Raw genomic sequence first — 8,609 nt, forward strand, 5'->3', positions numbered from 1 at the left:
TTGGATTGAAGATTCATCCTTTTAGTATAACATTAATTTCTTTCGTTGCAAATTAATTTTTTTAACTGAAAATGTAACTATTCTGTTTTGGTTAAAAAATTTATCTTTCTTAGTTACAAATATATGTATTTTATTGAAAAGTCGTTTTTTGTTGTTGTTGAAAAAGATAATGTTCTTAGTTGAAAACTCATTTATTTGGTTAAAGATAATTTTTTAAAATTGAAAATCCATCATTTTAATTGAGAGTTTAGTTTTTTGCTTGAAAACTTATCTAATGTGTTTTGAAATTATTTTCAGTTAAAAATATTAATTCTCTTAACTGAAAATCTAATTAATCGATTTTTTGTTTGAGACATACCTTTTACTAGTTTCAAATTCAAGTATTTTGTTGAAAATTCGTCTTTTTGCTCAAATAATTTCGTTCCGGATCATTTTTCTCATTTTAAAATACCATTAATTAATATCTAGATGATATCCACCCATTAGGTATTTCACGATGTGACGTCAGCTAGCAAGATGTGTACAAACTGAGGGTCAAACAATAATATCAATTGCCTGTAACGAAGCTTTATTTTTTTAATAACTTGTTAAAAAAATAATTTTTTTACCCTAAGTTTATTTCGATATTATATTTTATTGTGAAGCTTGTTAAAAATAAAAAATTAGGGTTGTGGTTTCACTGAAGCATTCGAAGTTTCATGAGTTTCATAAATGATCGAAAGTTTCAGAATATATTAAATTAATTGTTAAAAGGCTTACACTTCTTACATTTAAAATGAAAATATTGCATTTTCAACATAATTGATGAATTTTTAATCAATTAGTTGAATTTTTCAGCTCAAAAGATAAATTTTCAAAAGCAAACGGATGAATTTTTTTACCATATGAGGTGGATTTCCAAGAATTAGTTACATTTTTGATAACAAAGTTACATTTCCAACTGAGAAGATAAATCTCCAACTAAAATGATGAATTCAGAAAAAAAATTTTTTTTTTTACCGTTTTCGTAGAAAATTATTTTAACTTAAGATTAAATTATTTCATTTTTAGTTGAAAAGTGGTATTTTTTGGTAAAAAATTAATATTTTTCAGTCAAAGATTCAACTATTACATTTTTCGTTGAAAATGCACATTTTTTGGTGAAAGTATTACTGTATTCTCGTAGAATATTTTTTCTAATTGATTAGAACTGTTTTGTAACTATTTTATGAAAAACGAATTTTTTTATTTAAATAAATTTATTAAACTGAAAATTTAAGTGTTTTATTTTTGTTTGAAAACTATTTTTTTAAATTGAAAAATCAATAATTAAATTATAATTTTTTTTAGCGCAAAATTTAACTTTTACATTTTTTTGTGAAAATTCGAATCTGCTGATGTTTTGGTTAGAAAGATCTGGAAACTTATTACTACTAATTTTTTAGCAGGACGTGTAGCTTTTGTTTTAATGGTGAAAAATGTCATTAAAACTAAAAAATTAAATTTTCGAATTAAGTTATTTATCCAAAAAAGGTCTACAAAGTTCTAAGTCATTTGTTTGTAGGAGGTGTAATTTTTTTTAAGCTTAAACAATTAAATTAAAAATACAAATTTAAATTTTTGGAAATCCGAGCCATGTTTTTAAAATTTATAATGGATCGTGCACACCAACTACATTATTATTAGTTTAATTTACTTTTTTCTGTTTTTCATTTTGAATTCAAGTTTCACACTAGTCATTATAAATATTTCTAGATAAATACTGATACAAAAATTAATTTTATTAATTGAAGATTGAACTATTATGTTTAAAATTCGATTTTGTTCAAGTGAAAAATTAATTTTTTCAATTGAAAATTTAACTATTACATTATTGGCTGACAATTAAATTAAACTTTTATCAAAAAATTAAAAATTAAAAAAAATTAAACTTTTATTAATAATTTCTATAAAAAAACTATTTTTCATTTCTTATATTTGAATCTTCGCAGAACTCGGACCCGAACAGATAGCGCACTCTGGTAAGTGGTAAACTCCTTGATAAGGTATTTCACAAGTATATTATGATGTTATTGTATGTTTTTCTCAAGATGTTCGATTAAATAATAAACTCGTGATAACAACAAATTATCGATTTTTTAGCATAATAGTTTGTAAAAATACATAATAGTTTTTGAAAACTCATCTTTTTCTGTTCTGAATATTATTATTTTTTTAATTAAAAGATTTTCTTAAACATTCATATTTTTGGGTTGAAAAATCAACTGGTTTCTGGATAACGAAGATTCATCTTTTTCGTTTGAATATTTAACACTTTTTTTTAAACATTCGTCTTCTTAGATTGCAAATTCCTTTTTTCGGATTATAAATTCATCTTTTTCGGATTAAAGATTTAATTTAGTTTATTTTTAATGTAATTGTCCTCTAATAAAAAACGCGTTCTAGCGTAAAGTGATTGTATGCAAAAATAAAGATATAATTTAGACGAACAATTTTGTCAATTAAAATTTTATTGTATCTTGTGACATTTTTCTAAAAAATTAAATTATTTTATTTTAAATAATACTTCTTACGATTAAACAAAAATTGCATGCTCTATAAAAAATCTAAAATTCTTTCAAAAATTTATAAAAAAAAAAAAGAATTTTCAACCGATTGAAGTGAACAAAAAACAGGAATTTTTAACAAGATATTTGAGTCCTCCTACAAAATAAAGTTTTTATAAAACAGAAGAATAATTTTTTATTTGAACAGTTGAATTTTCAACAATATACATGAATTTTCCACTCGACATTATGATTTTTTAACAAGAAATTTCACTTTCTTGCAAGTCGTTAATTTTGTTAACGAATCGTAGAATTTTTAACCGCTTAGTGTTTTCTCAACAAAGAAACAAAAAAAGAGAAGAATTTTCACCAGTTAAAGTCTAATTAAAAAAAGGAATTTTTAACAAAATAGTTTCATTCACAGACAAAAAGATATATTTTCCAATATATTTTTTTCCATGACTATGAATTTAAAAAAAAAGTTTATTTGCTTCCAAGTAGTTAATTCCCAAATAAATAGTTTAATTTTGAAATAAATAGTTTAATTTTTGACTAGAATAGTTTGTTTTCAATTTGGAAAGATAAGTTTTGAACTATATAAAAGATAAGTTTTTAACCAAAAATGGAATAGTTAAATTTTTTCTTTAAAGATTACTAAAAAAGAAGTTGTTACCATTAATTAATTAATTAAATAATTGAATTTTATTCAAGGAAGATAAATATTTAACTGAAAAAGAGAAGTTTTATCTTTTGAGCTGCTAGTTAAATCAAACAAAAAAGACAAATCTTTAACAAAATAGTTGAATTTACAGTCAAAATCATGCTTTCAAAAAATAAGATTAATTTTCAACCTCAATGAAATGTATGAATTTACCAAAAAACAGTTCAATTTTCCACTCCAACTTTTAAAATTATCAACAAAAAAGTTAATTTTTTACCAATTAGTTGATTTGTTAAATAAATAGTTTAATTTTTCACCAAATAGTTAAATTTTTGACTAAAATTTAAATGCATTTTCAACCCAAAAAGGCGAATTTTCAAAACAAACAGATAAATCATTAACGAAACCGCTAATTCGTATATACTTTATATTCTAAAGAAAACTATTTGAATGCAAACTACAAAACAGATGAATTTATCAAAAGAATACGAATTTTCAGCAAAATAGTTGAATCCGAAACAAAATACATACAATTTTTAATCAAATATTTGAAATTTCAAATAGAAAAGATCAATTTTCATTTAAAAATATGAAATTACAACCAAAAATAAAATAGTTATATTTTCAGTTTAAAAAAACTCGTTGAATTTTCTACTCCAAAGAATATTTTTCAACTAAAATTATAAATAAAAAAGGTGAATTCTCAAAGAAAAGTTTAATTGATTATTGTTTAACCAAAAAGAATTTGAATTAAAATGAAAAAACAATTGAATGCAATACAAAAATACGAATTTTCCACAAAATTAGAAAATTTTAAACTAAGGAAATTAATTAATTACTGGGCAGGCTGATCCCTGCGGGCTCTCGTGATGAGCACCGTGCTTGATTATGATTATGAATAATGTCATTTTAACTTATATAAATGTTTATTATACCAATAATAATGAATCTTGATAAAAATAAAAATCTATTAAGTGCATACTGTATAAATAAAAAATATCGTTTGGTACTCACTTGTATTTTTCTTGCATATTTTTCATTATGCGAAAATTTTGTTATTTAAAGTTCATTAAAATAATAAAATGCATTGATAATTTTGTTTTTCAATAGAAATATATTAATTAATACAAAAATTTATATATTTAGCAAAAACAACCATAACACAGTATGCACTTTATAAATTTTTATTTTCATCAAGATTCCTTAATATCGGTCGAATAAACATTCATATAAGTTAAAATGACATTATTCATAATGAGCAATAAAAATATTATTTTTCAGCATTTCAAATTGCGCGCGAACAACAACGAATCAGAGACCGAGCGCGACGCATACGTAGAGGAGTTCGGGCACTCCTTACGAGCATTGATATATATATATACTGGATACGAGATGGCTTGAGGCAAATTGAAAGAGGGCTTTGACATGTAGCGCCCTTGACGGCCATCCAGTGAAGTAAGTGAAACGAGCGCGAAATTCGAAATGTGTAGTTTATGAGAACAAAAGAAGGAGCATATTTTATTCATTAGAAGAATATATTTGATATGTTCTACATAAAGTTTTATGTTTTACCATTCCCATTTTCATCAAAAACAATTTTTTATAGTAATTTTTAAATTTAATTTTAAATTGATAACTAATATCCTTTATGAAAATTGAACAACTTTAAATCCAAATTTATTGGTTCTCCTTACATCTGATCTTTTTCGATGAAAATTTATTGTAGGTTAAGTTTAAGGTAGATGGAGAATTTCTTTAGAAAGTCAAATATTTGGTTGCCATTTTATATATTTTGTGAAAAGTTTTTGTTTCTCGGTGAGAAAAAGTAAGCTTTTCGGCGGAAAATAAATTTTAGATGATTTACTCTTCTATTTATGTCTCGATCCCCATTTGAAAGAAATGGAAGAAATCGGCGAATTTAATGTTTCGCGTGATTCTTCATTTCATGCATGAGTCGATTTTGAGTTTATATTTTTCAAGTGTATATAATATGCAAAATGGATATTATTACTATTATATATATTATTCATGTTAATATTATAATTATAAATTATTATATCAATACTAATGACTGGTTGACCAAAATAATAAATTTTGAAGAGAATACATAAATTAAAAAAATGGTTAAAATTGTTTTAAACAAAATACTTAAATTTTTATTTGAAAGAAATTTATTTTCCACCAAGACTAGTTTTCTATACAAAAAAATAAATGTTTAATCATAATTAAATTTTCGACAAAAGATGAATTTTCTACTAAAAAAGACGAGTATTCAATAAAATACAAAAATTTTCAACTAAGAAAGATCACTTTACAATAAATCATAGAATAGTTAAATTTGTAGTTAAAAAAATTGATTTTGAACCCAAAACAAAAAGAATTTTCTACAAAATATTTATATTCTCAGAAAACAAATTTTTCCAACTAAACTGAATCACGAACCAAAAAAACTAAATTTTTAACAAAGTACCTTCAACCAGGAAATATGAAAAAAAATCGTTAAAATTCTTTGAAATCGATTGAAATTATTGAAATGAAATGAAAATTCCTTGGAATGTTTTAAAATATCCTAAAATATTTTAAAAACTTTAAAATCTCTTGAAGTTTTTCAAAGCTTTTGAAAATTCCTTGCAATTTTAAAAATACACTAAAATATTTCAAATCCTTCAAAATCTCATACTAAATTATTGAAATCAATTGAAAATTCCTTGGAACCTTTCAAAATACTCTCAAATATATCGAAACCTCTAACATTTTTTGAAACACCTTGACATATTTTAAAGATTTCTAAAGTACTTCGGAATTTTTTTAAATAAACCTGCTAAAGTTATTTAAAGTCTTTGAAATTCCTTTCAATTATAAAAATAAGTTGAAAATTCCTTGACATCTTTTAAAACATCCTCAAATATTTAAAATCTTTTAAAATCTCTTGAAATTTTTTAAAGCTCTTGAATATTCCTTGAAATTTTAAAAATGCCCTGAAATATTTCAAATCCTTTAAAGTCTCATATTAAATTTCTGTAATCAATTGAAAATTCATTGGAACCTTTTAAAATTCTCTCAAATTTTTCAAATCCTTCGAAATATTTTGAAATACCTAGAACTTTTTTTTAAGATTTCTAAAGTACTTTGAAATTTTCAAAAATGATCCTTCTAAATTTTTTTTTATTCTTTGAAATTCTTTTAAATTATAAAAAATAAATTGAAAAATCCTTGACATCTTTTAAAACATCCTCAAATATTTAAAACTTAAAATGCGATTGCGAACATATTACAAAAATTTAATTATAAGGGTCTAAACCTATAATTTGTTTTCAGCAAATTTTAAAAAATATTTTGTTTATTTACTATGTTTTCATTAGCATTTCAGTCCTGAAACTCATTTCACAGTTTCATTTAACATTTAGATTTTAATTTTTTCATTGCTTTGTTGTTGCATTTTTTCATGTTTATAAGCTCAAAATGTGTAAATATTAGAAATATTGTATATATTTCGTTCTGATCGAGGACAATATAATCCTTAGAAATTTTCAACTAAACAAATATTATAAAAATTAAGTGTTTTATTATTTAGTTTAAAAGCCGTAAAATATCATTTTCCAATTTAAAATGTGAGACAAATATTTTTTTGTTTTTCATCAATTACTTTTTTCACGAACTCACGCGAATTATGAAAAAATTTCATTTCAAAAAGTTGTATCTCCAATTCTTTAGAGTAAGTTGAAAATTTCTCCAAACTGCCAAAACAACGTTAACTTTTAGAAAAACTGAAAAATGTATTTTACGAAAAAGGCCAACTTTAATTTTCCCCTTGAGATTTTTTAGATTAATAGTAATATGAAGGAAATCCTGTGAATTTCGTTCTCGCTTAACTAAGTAGGAAAATTAAAAAATTTTAAATTTCTGACACTTGATAATCAGAATTTTGTAAAGACCACGGTTTCATCTTTCATCTACAGTTCATCCACCTCTTCTGCAAGTCACCTTTAAATCGTAACAATTTTAAATGAAAAAAATACTTCTCAAAAGCTTGGTATAGTGAAAATAGAAGTAAAATAAATTTTTAACCAAAAAGAAGGTATTCTCGAAATATTTATACGTGAAAAATCACATGAAAACATTTAAATTAAAATAAAAATTAAATAAAAAAATTAATATAAAAAAACTGTTTTCAATAAAAATTGAGGTTGTTGGATTTTCACTTATAAAAATGAATTTTCGGTTAAGAAAATACATTTTCATATGAAAACTTATTTTCCGCCAAAGAGATTAATTTTTTGCATCGAGAAACAAAGATTTTTCACAAAATACATGAAATGTCAAAAAAATATTTGAATTTCTAAAGAAATTCTCCGTCTACCATTAACATAACCTACCATACAGGTCTATCGAAAAAGATCAAATTTAAGGTAGAATATATAAATATCGATTTAAAGTTATTCAATTTTCATAAAGTACATTAATTTTCAATTTAAAAATAAATTAAATTAAAAAATTTCTATAAAAAAAATGTTTTCAATGAAAATTAGAATAGTAAGATTTTCAGTTCTAAAAATGAATCTTTGGTTAAGAAAATGAATTTTCATCTAAAATTTATATTGCGCCGAAAAGGTTACATTTTCTCACCGAGAAACAAAAACTTTTCACAAAATACATAAAATGTCAACCAAATATTTGACTTTCTAAAGAAATTCTCTATCTACTATAATCTTAACCTACAATAAATTTTTATCGAAAAAGATCAAATGTAAGGTAGAACCATTAAATTTGGATTTAAAGTTGTTCAATTTTCATAAAGGATATTAATTATCAATTTAAAATTAAATTAAATTAAAAAATTATGCTAAAAAAATGGTTTTCGATGAAAATGGGAATAGTAAAACAAAACTTTATGTAGAACATATAAATTCTATTCTTCTAATGAATAAAATGTGCTCCTTCTTTTGTTCTCATAAACTACACATTTCGAATTTCGCGCTCGTTTCACTTGCTTCACTGGATGACCATTGAGGGCGCTAAGTGTCAAAATCCTCTTTCAATTTACCTCAAACTCCCTTTGGCAGATGCGCTGCTATCTCGTATCCAGTATATATATATATAAAGATCAGTGGTCGACTTCCATGGGCGCGTTTGATTGCATCAGGCTGTGTCGACTCTCATGGGTTGGTTTGACCACGTATAGCGACACTAGCGCAATCTACAAGAAGGTGGCTAACTAAAGCGTACCTATGTGTTCCTGCACGTACATGTGTATATTATTTGAATGCATTGAATAAATTAAAAGCAGAGAAAATAAACGAATTAATTCAAAATTATACAATGGGGGAGGGTCGGTAAGGCCGGTTGTTGGCCTAATTTATTTTTGGACCAAAAAATCTGAAAAAATCATGGTAGTATCTTATAAGTATCCCGAGTCGATTGCA

Source organism: Belonocnema kinseyi, chromosome 9 (assembly GCF_010883055.1).
Source record: "Belonocnema kinseyi isolate 2016_QV_RU_SX_M_011 chromosome 9, B_treatae_v1, whole genome shotgun sequence".
Classification (NCBI taxonomy): Eukaryota; Metazoa; Arthropoda; class Insecta; order Hymenoptera; family Cynipidae; genus Belonocnema; species Belonocnema kinseyi.